Raw genomic sequence first — 7,735 nt, forward strand, 5'->3', positions numbered from 1 at the left:
TTCAGTGATTCTAAGAGCTCAAATTTGTGTAAAGTCCTAAAGTTCTCCTCCTTCTGTTCTTCAAGTCTTGAGTTGTAAAGAGAGGAGAGAAAGGATCTGTAAAGGTTGTCTCCTGAGCCTGTCAAAAGGAGAGAAACTGTAAAAGGGCAGTTAGCCTTCGCCCATTGAAGGAAGGCAGCTAGTTGACGTCGGTGACCTCGTCGGAGGAGGAAGCCAAAAGTGGAGTAGGTCAAGACTGACCGAACCACTCTAAATCTCTGGTTTGCTTTTACCTTGAGCACTTTATCATTACTGCAAACCTCCTACATTGCTACTGCCCTCAGCGCCTTTACGAACGAGTTTTTAAGCTCTGATCTTTCAGAATCTGCATTCAAACGTAAATCGTGTTTTCGTACGATCTTCACACTGCAGTTTACGCTTACATTCGGATTCCATTTATAACTGCAAATTGCTTTCTACGTAAAACGCTTTTCAAGGTTCAAAACTGCTTTTAGACGCAAAACTACATTTAGACGTAAAATTACGTTTAGACGTAAAACTGCGTTTAGACGCAAAACTGCGTTTAGACGTAAAACTGCGTTTAGACGTAAAACTGCGTTTAGACGCAAAACTGCGTTTAGACGTAAAACTGCGTTTTGACGTAAAACTGCGTTTGGACGTAAAACTGAGTTTAGACGCAAACTGCGCTTAGACGCAAACTGTGCTTAGACGCAAACTGCGCTTAGACGCAAACTGTGTTTAGACGCAAACTGCGCTTAGACGCAAAACTGCGCTTAGACGCAAACTGCACTGTGATTCTGCTTTTATATCGAAATCATTTTTTATCGGACGAACACAGCTTTAGCTTTTAAATTGCTGTAAGATTTCCGCTGCACTAATTCACCCCCCCCCTCTTAGTGCTCTCGATCCTAACAATTGGTATCAGAGCGGGGTATTTCTCATTTCGGATTTACACCCGAGAGAAATGGCTCTTCAAGAGGGCTATTCGGTCTTTCGTCCACCGTTCTTTAACGGATTGGACTACACTTACTGGAAAACTCGAATGAGAGTTTTCTTGATTTCTCTAAATCTGGATTTATGGAATATCATTGAAAACGGTTTTCAACTTCCCTCTAAACCAACAAACGAATGGTCGGATTTGGAGAAGAAGTATTTTTCTTTAAACGCAAAGGCTATGAATGCCTTATTTTGCGCTTTGGACAAAAATGAGTTCAATCGGATTTCTACATGCGAAACGGCTTTTGACATTTGGCGAACACTTGAAATCACGCACGAGGGAACTAGTAGAGTCAAAGACTCGAAAGTTCACTTTTTATTGCATGATTTTGAGCTTTTTCGAATGCAACCAAGCGAGACTATAGGCGACATGTACACCCGTTTCACGGATGTCGTCAATAGTTTAAGAGCTCTTGGAAAATGTTTTTCGGATTTTGAACTCGTAAACAAGATTTTGCGTTCTCTTTCTAAGAAGTGGAATTCAAAAGTAACTGCAATACAAGAAGCTAAAAACCTAAACAACTTACCACTTGAAGAACTAATTGGTTCGTTGATAACATACGAAATGGTGCACAATGAACATGATGAACATGTTGAACACAATCACCTTCCAAAGAACAGGAAGGATTTGGAACTCCGGACAAATGAATGCCACTTGAGCGATGACTCAAGTGATGAGGACAATGATGAACAAAACAACCTTCCAAAGAACAGGAAGGATTTGGGACATAGAACATTTGAAGACCACTCGAGCATAAGCTCAAGTGATGGTGAACTTAAACTACAAATGAAACGAAAATTAAAAAGCAAAAAGAATGGAACTACTTGCTTTAAACGCAAGAAGAAGAACAAAAGTTGGGATGAATCGAGCTCCTCCGAAGACGAAGAAAAAATCAACAAAAGCGAGGTGGCAAACTACGCCTTAACAGCCTACGACGTTGAGGTAATTAGAATGCCTTTGATTTATTTTGAAATTACTTGACGCTTTCATGATGTATTTTCTTTTTAGTTTAGAATTAATTTTCTTGAAAATTACATGATCATGCTAGTAATTTCGAAAATGATAATATTGCATATGCTATAATAAATAAATAAAATGATCTTGATTGAAAATATGAAATCATGGTTAAGAAGTAAAAATGTGTATTACGTTGATTTCCATTGATATTTCTCGACTTTAATTAAAGATCATGTTTGATTTGAAGAAATGCATAATGATGAAATTAAATATTTTGATTAACAATTTTATGCATGAGGTTTTAAGCCAATGATAAGCATGTGTTATTCTCATGAGTATATTTGAAAAACTATGGCAAAAATGTGCTCGAATGCATGAACGTGTTAAGATTATTTTTCGGACATTCTTGATTCAATGTTCAAATCACTTAATTGCCATGATGATTTTACACTATAACATGTTGGAAATTATATGTTTTGGATACATAAATTTTTATGATCATGAGCATGTTTTATCTTCATAATTGAACTTGAAAATCTATAGCAAAATCTTATCCGAATGCATGAAAGTACTAATTTCATTTTCGGATTCACTTAACAATTGGTATCCTAACAATCGGGTTTTCTCATACACTTATGAAAAATATTTTTCTAAAATGGATTTGATGAAATGATTCCTGCTTATAAATTCCATCTTGAAATATGAATGATAGTGTCTTTGCTTGCAAAGATTTGTTTCACATACATATCTCCTATGATTCATGTGCAGAAAAAGAATTTATAAATCATAATACAATGAGAATTCTAATGCAAAAATAAAGTGCTTTTGTGATTCTTTGCTAAAGAGAATAATTATTAAAATCATGATCTTGATAATTATAACATGAAGCTCTTTATAAATCAAGATCGTTCATTATGCTCCCTAGATTTATCAAAAAGGAGTTCTTCAAATGAAATGCAACTTGTCTTTTGATTTCATGATATTTTGTGAATCTCGAAATTAATTTTAATGACTTGATTATGAATTGATTTGAATAAGTTTTATTTAAATCATAATATTGATCTTGCAAAATTGAAGTCACAAATAATATCTTGTGGTATTCATGAATTGATACTCACAATATGAAAGCATTGATATTCATGACTTGGATTGGATTGAAACATTGTGTGCTTAAATTAATCATTCTCCTATGTTTCAAAAATTCCTTAAATGCCTTATGTGATGATTGAAAACTAACTTGATTTATGATGAATCATGAATCATGACTTGATCTATGATGTAAATGCCTTGAAATAATTGAAATATTTAACACTTTTATGCTCTTACCCCTACCTTCTTCTTGTTTTCAATGATAAAATGGGGAGAAGTTTTGATCATGCATGGTAGGATATAATTTGACAAAATTGATACCATCATGATATGAAACATTTATGATGTGCAATTATGCATGCAATACTTGCTTTCTAATTATGATGTGATGTATTGCATATGATGTAAATCATGATCTAAAATGCTATGAGTGCCAAGTTACACATTTTGAGAAGAAATTGCTATATTGAAACATTAATGTAATTATGAATGGTGATATGATATCATGCATGTAATACTTTAACTTATGATAATGATGCATGCAATGATAAAATATTCATGATGAAAAATTGTCTTGACATTCATAACTTAATTATTCATCCTTTGTCATGATTTTGAAATCATTGTAAAAGGAAAAAAGAAGTACAAAACTGTATTCTCTCTTCCTTTTTTACAATGACAAAGGGGGAGATAGCTAGCTTGTACAAGTCAAGAAGATGCAAAAACTTGACTGCTTGCTTGCCTATCTTAAGCAGCAAAGATTGCTAACTTGCTCATTTCAAGAAGAAAAATTGTCTTCTTGAACATCACTATCTTGAATATCTTAGTTGAAGCAAAACTTGCAATTTGCACATTGCAATAGGAAGCAAGAATCATGAGCTTACACAAGAAAGCTATCTTGTATTTGCTTTCGAAATTTTTGCTAGCTTATATATTGTGAAACTTGTATATCGTAAAAATTGCTAGCTTGTTGGTCTAAAGAGAAGCAAAAAGTTGCTATCTCAAAAGAGGCAAAAATGCTAACTTGCGCATCTAGCAAAGTGAGCAAAATTTTCAAGAAGCAAGAGTTGCCTTCTTGAACATCTCTAATTTGCTAGCCTACATGATGTAGAACTTGCTATCTCATATGCTATAAAACTTGCATATCTAAAACTTGATAGCATGAATGTTCTAAGCATGATGAAATACTTGCTAAATCTTCTAGCTCCAAAGATTGCATTATGATAAAACTTGATACTATGTTTTTCATGCAATGAATTGAACCAATATCACAAACACTTGATTGTGGTACTTCTCCTTTTTGTTGATGACAAAGGGGGAGAAGTATGTTGATGACATGACATGTGATGCATAAGTTTATGCATATGTTCATGTTGATGTGTTGCAAGTATTCATGATGAATATTGCAATGACTTGAATTCAGGTTGAATTCAAGGTTCTATCAATATGGCATATTGATAGGGGGAGTTTGTTTAAACTCCGGGAGTTAAGTTTAACTCCGTCATCAAGTGGTTGTCATCATCAAAAAGGGGGAGATTGTTGAATCTCGTATTTTGATGATGAAACTACTTGATATATGTTTATGATTTAATCTGCGTTTTGAGTGACGCAGGATGCTTTGATCAGGATGAGACAATTAAAGCAGGAAAATCATGTTGTGCCGGAGGAACATGTCAGAAGATTGGACGTCGGGCCGGTGGATCGGTCGACGTATCGACAGAAGGCTTCGGGCCGTGGACTCGGGCATCGGGCCAAGAAGAGCGGGTATTGTGCCAAGGATATCGGAGTTGCGGAGTCAACTGGCCGATTGGGCAATAGGCCGCAGGAGAGGACGATGCGCCGAAGAATCAGACGAAGCGTCGAGGGACCAATGACATGCCGGACAACTTGGTTAATTGCTAAGGATTAATTGTCTCGATCGAAGTTTTGTTTTAATTGTGCAGGATTAACTATGATAACGATGAAGACATAAAGCGAAACAAAGTGTCGGAGTCAAGCGCGAAGGATTTGTTGCGAGTTCGAGAGTTCGACGGAAGTTCGAAGATTCGTTGGGAGTTCGCGGAGCTCGCCGAGAAAGATCGGAGCTTGCCGAAGAAGCTCGTTGGAACTCGCTAAGAACAGATCGTCGCAAAGTCCAGGAGTATGCCGGATGTCCGCAGAAGGATCACCGAGGGTTATCGGTTGATCGACGGAAGTTGGCCGGAAACTCGCCGGAAGAAGCGATTAACGCATCGGAGCAAAGCTGCAGAAGTTGTCTTAGAGTTAATCGTAGTTAGCATGATGATTAAGCATGAAAATGGGAGGTGATCCCATTAGCTTAATCTTGGGGCAATTGGGCCCCTGAAAAGATTCAAAGTGGGCCGAATGGAGTGAACCATTCGGACCCTGATTGCACCAGGAGGTGCAACCGCCCCAGCCAGGAGGTGCAACCGCCTGGGCTGTGGGGTTGGGAGGTGCAACCGCCCCAGCCAGGAGGTGCAACCGCCAGGGCTGCGAGGCTGGGAGGTGCAACCGCCCCAGCCGAGAGGTGCAACCGCCCAGAGCTCAGTCTACGAGCTAGACTGGGCGGTGCAACCTCCTCTGCCAAGAGGTAGCACCGCCAGAGCTCAAGTTTCGAGCTCTGCCAGGCGATGCAACCACCAAGCTCAGTCTTCGAGCTCTGGCAGAGAGGTGCATCAGCCTGAGCTCAGTCTCGAGCTCTGCCAGGTGATACAATCACCGAGCTCAGTCTTCGAGCTCTGGCAGAGAGGTGCATCAGCCTGAGCTCAGTTTGGAGCTCTGCCAGGTGATGCAACCACCGAGCTCAGTTTCGAGCTCTGCCAGGTGATGCAATCACCAAGCTCAGTCTTCGAGCTCTGCCAGGTGATGCAACCATCGAGCTCAGTCTTCGAGCTCTGGCAGAGAGAAGCAATCACCTGAGCTCAGTCTTCGAGCTCTGCCAGGCGGTGCCACCTCTCCAGTCAAGAGGTGCAACCGCCTGATCCCAGAATTCTGGGATTTGATCGATTTGATCGTTTTGAGCTCCAAATTTGAACTGGGTTGGGGCCTATAAATACCCCACCCATTCAGCACTGAAAAGATACAGATCCACACCGAATTCTTGATCTTTTCAGTGATTCTAAGAGCTCAAATTTGTGTAAAGTCCTAAAGTTCTCCTCCTTCTGTTCTTCAAGTCTTGAGTTGTAAAGAGAGGAGAGAAAGGATCTGTAAAGGTTGTCTCCTGAGCCTGTCAAAAGGAGAGAAACTGTAAAAGGGCAGTTAGCCTTCGCCCATTGAAGGAAGGCAGCTAGTTGACGTCGGTGACCTCGTCGGAGGAGGAAGCCAAAAGTGGAGTAGGTCAAGACTGACCGAACCACTCTAAATCTCTGGTTTGCTTTTACCTTGAGCACTTTATCATTACTGCAAACCTCCTACATTGCTACTGCCCTCAGCGCCTTTACGAACGAGTTTTTAAGCTCTGATCTTTCAGAATCTGCATTCAAACGTAAATCGTGTTTTCGTACGATCTTCACACTGCAGTTTACGCTTACATTCGGATTCCATTTATAACTGCAAATTGCTTTCTACGTAAAACGCTTTTCAAGGTTCAAAACTGCTTTTAGACGCAAAACTACATTTAGACGTAAAATTACGTTTAGACGTAAAACTGCGTTTAGACGCAAAACTGCGTTTAGACGTAAAACTGCGTTTAGACGTAAAACTGCGTTTAGACGCAAAACTGCGTTTAGACGTAAAACTGCGTTTTGACGTAAAACTGCGTTTGGACGTAAAACTGAGTTTAGACGCAAACTGCGCTTAGACGCAAACTGTGCTTAGACGCAAACTGCGCTTAGACGCAAACTGTGTTTAGACGCAAACTGCGCTTAGACGCAAAACTGCGCTTAGACGCAAACTGCACTGTGATTCTGCTTTTATATCGAAATCATTTTTTATCGGACGAACACAGCTTTAGCTTTTAAATTGCTGTAAGATTTCCGCTGCACTAATTCACCCCCCCCCTCTTAGTGCTCTCGATCCTAACAGGGACGACCTCCGACCGCGGGCTCCATAAGAGAGGCCAAGCACCCGCCATGGCTACCCGATGTAGTCCTCATAAAAAGAAATCTAAGCCCTGCCTCAGTCTCTTCCGAGCGAAGGTTCAGTATCTACCTGACCCTCTCTCGGCTCGCGATTGGCCCCAGCTTGAACCCCTCTGACTCTACATGGCTCGGCCGTAGACTACTTGAGTCTACCTCAGCGTAGCCTGCCCACCTGAGTTGTCCCTCGGTCCGAGCCACTTCCCTCGGTCATGGACTACCCGAGTCCACCTCAGCGTGGCCTGCCCGCCCGAGTTGTGTCTCTCGGCCCGAGCCACTTCCCTCGGCCATGCACCGACCGACTCCACCTCACTCGGCCTGCCCGCCTGAGTCACATCCTTTGGCCTTTATCAGATCCCTCGGACATAGACTACCCGAGTCCACCTCAGTGCGGCCTGCCCGCCTGAGTTGTGTCTCTTGGCCCGAGCCACTTCCCTTGGCCATTCACTGACCGACTCCACCTCACTCGGCCTGCCCGCCTGAGTCACATCCTTTGGCCTTTATCAGATCCCTCGGACATAGATTGCCCGAGTCCACCCCTGCGCGGTCTGCCCGCCTGCGTCGTGCTCCTCGGCCGTATGATGCCCAAGACACACCTGCGCGGCCTGCCCGCCTG

This window comes from Musa acuminata, chromosome BXJ1-8 (genome assembly GCF_036884655.1).
Source record: "Musa acuminata AAA Group cultivar baxijiao chromosome BXJ1-8, Cavendish_Baxijiao_AAA, whole genome shotgun sequence".
Lineage (NCBI taxonomy): Eukaryota > Viridiplantae > Streptophyta > Magnoliopsida > Zingiberales > Musaceae > Musa > Musa acuminata.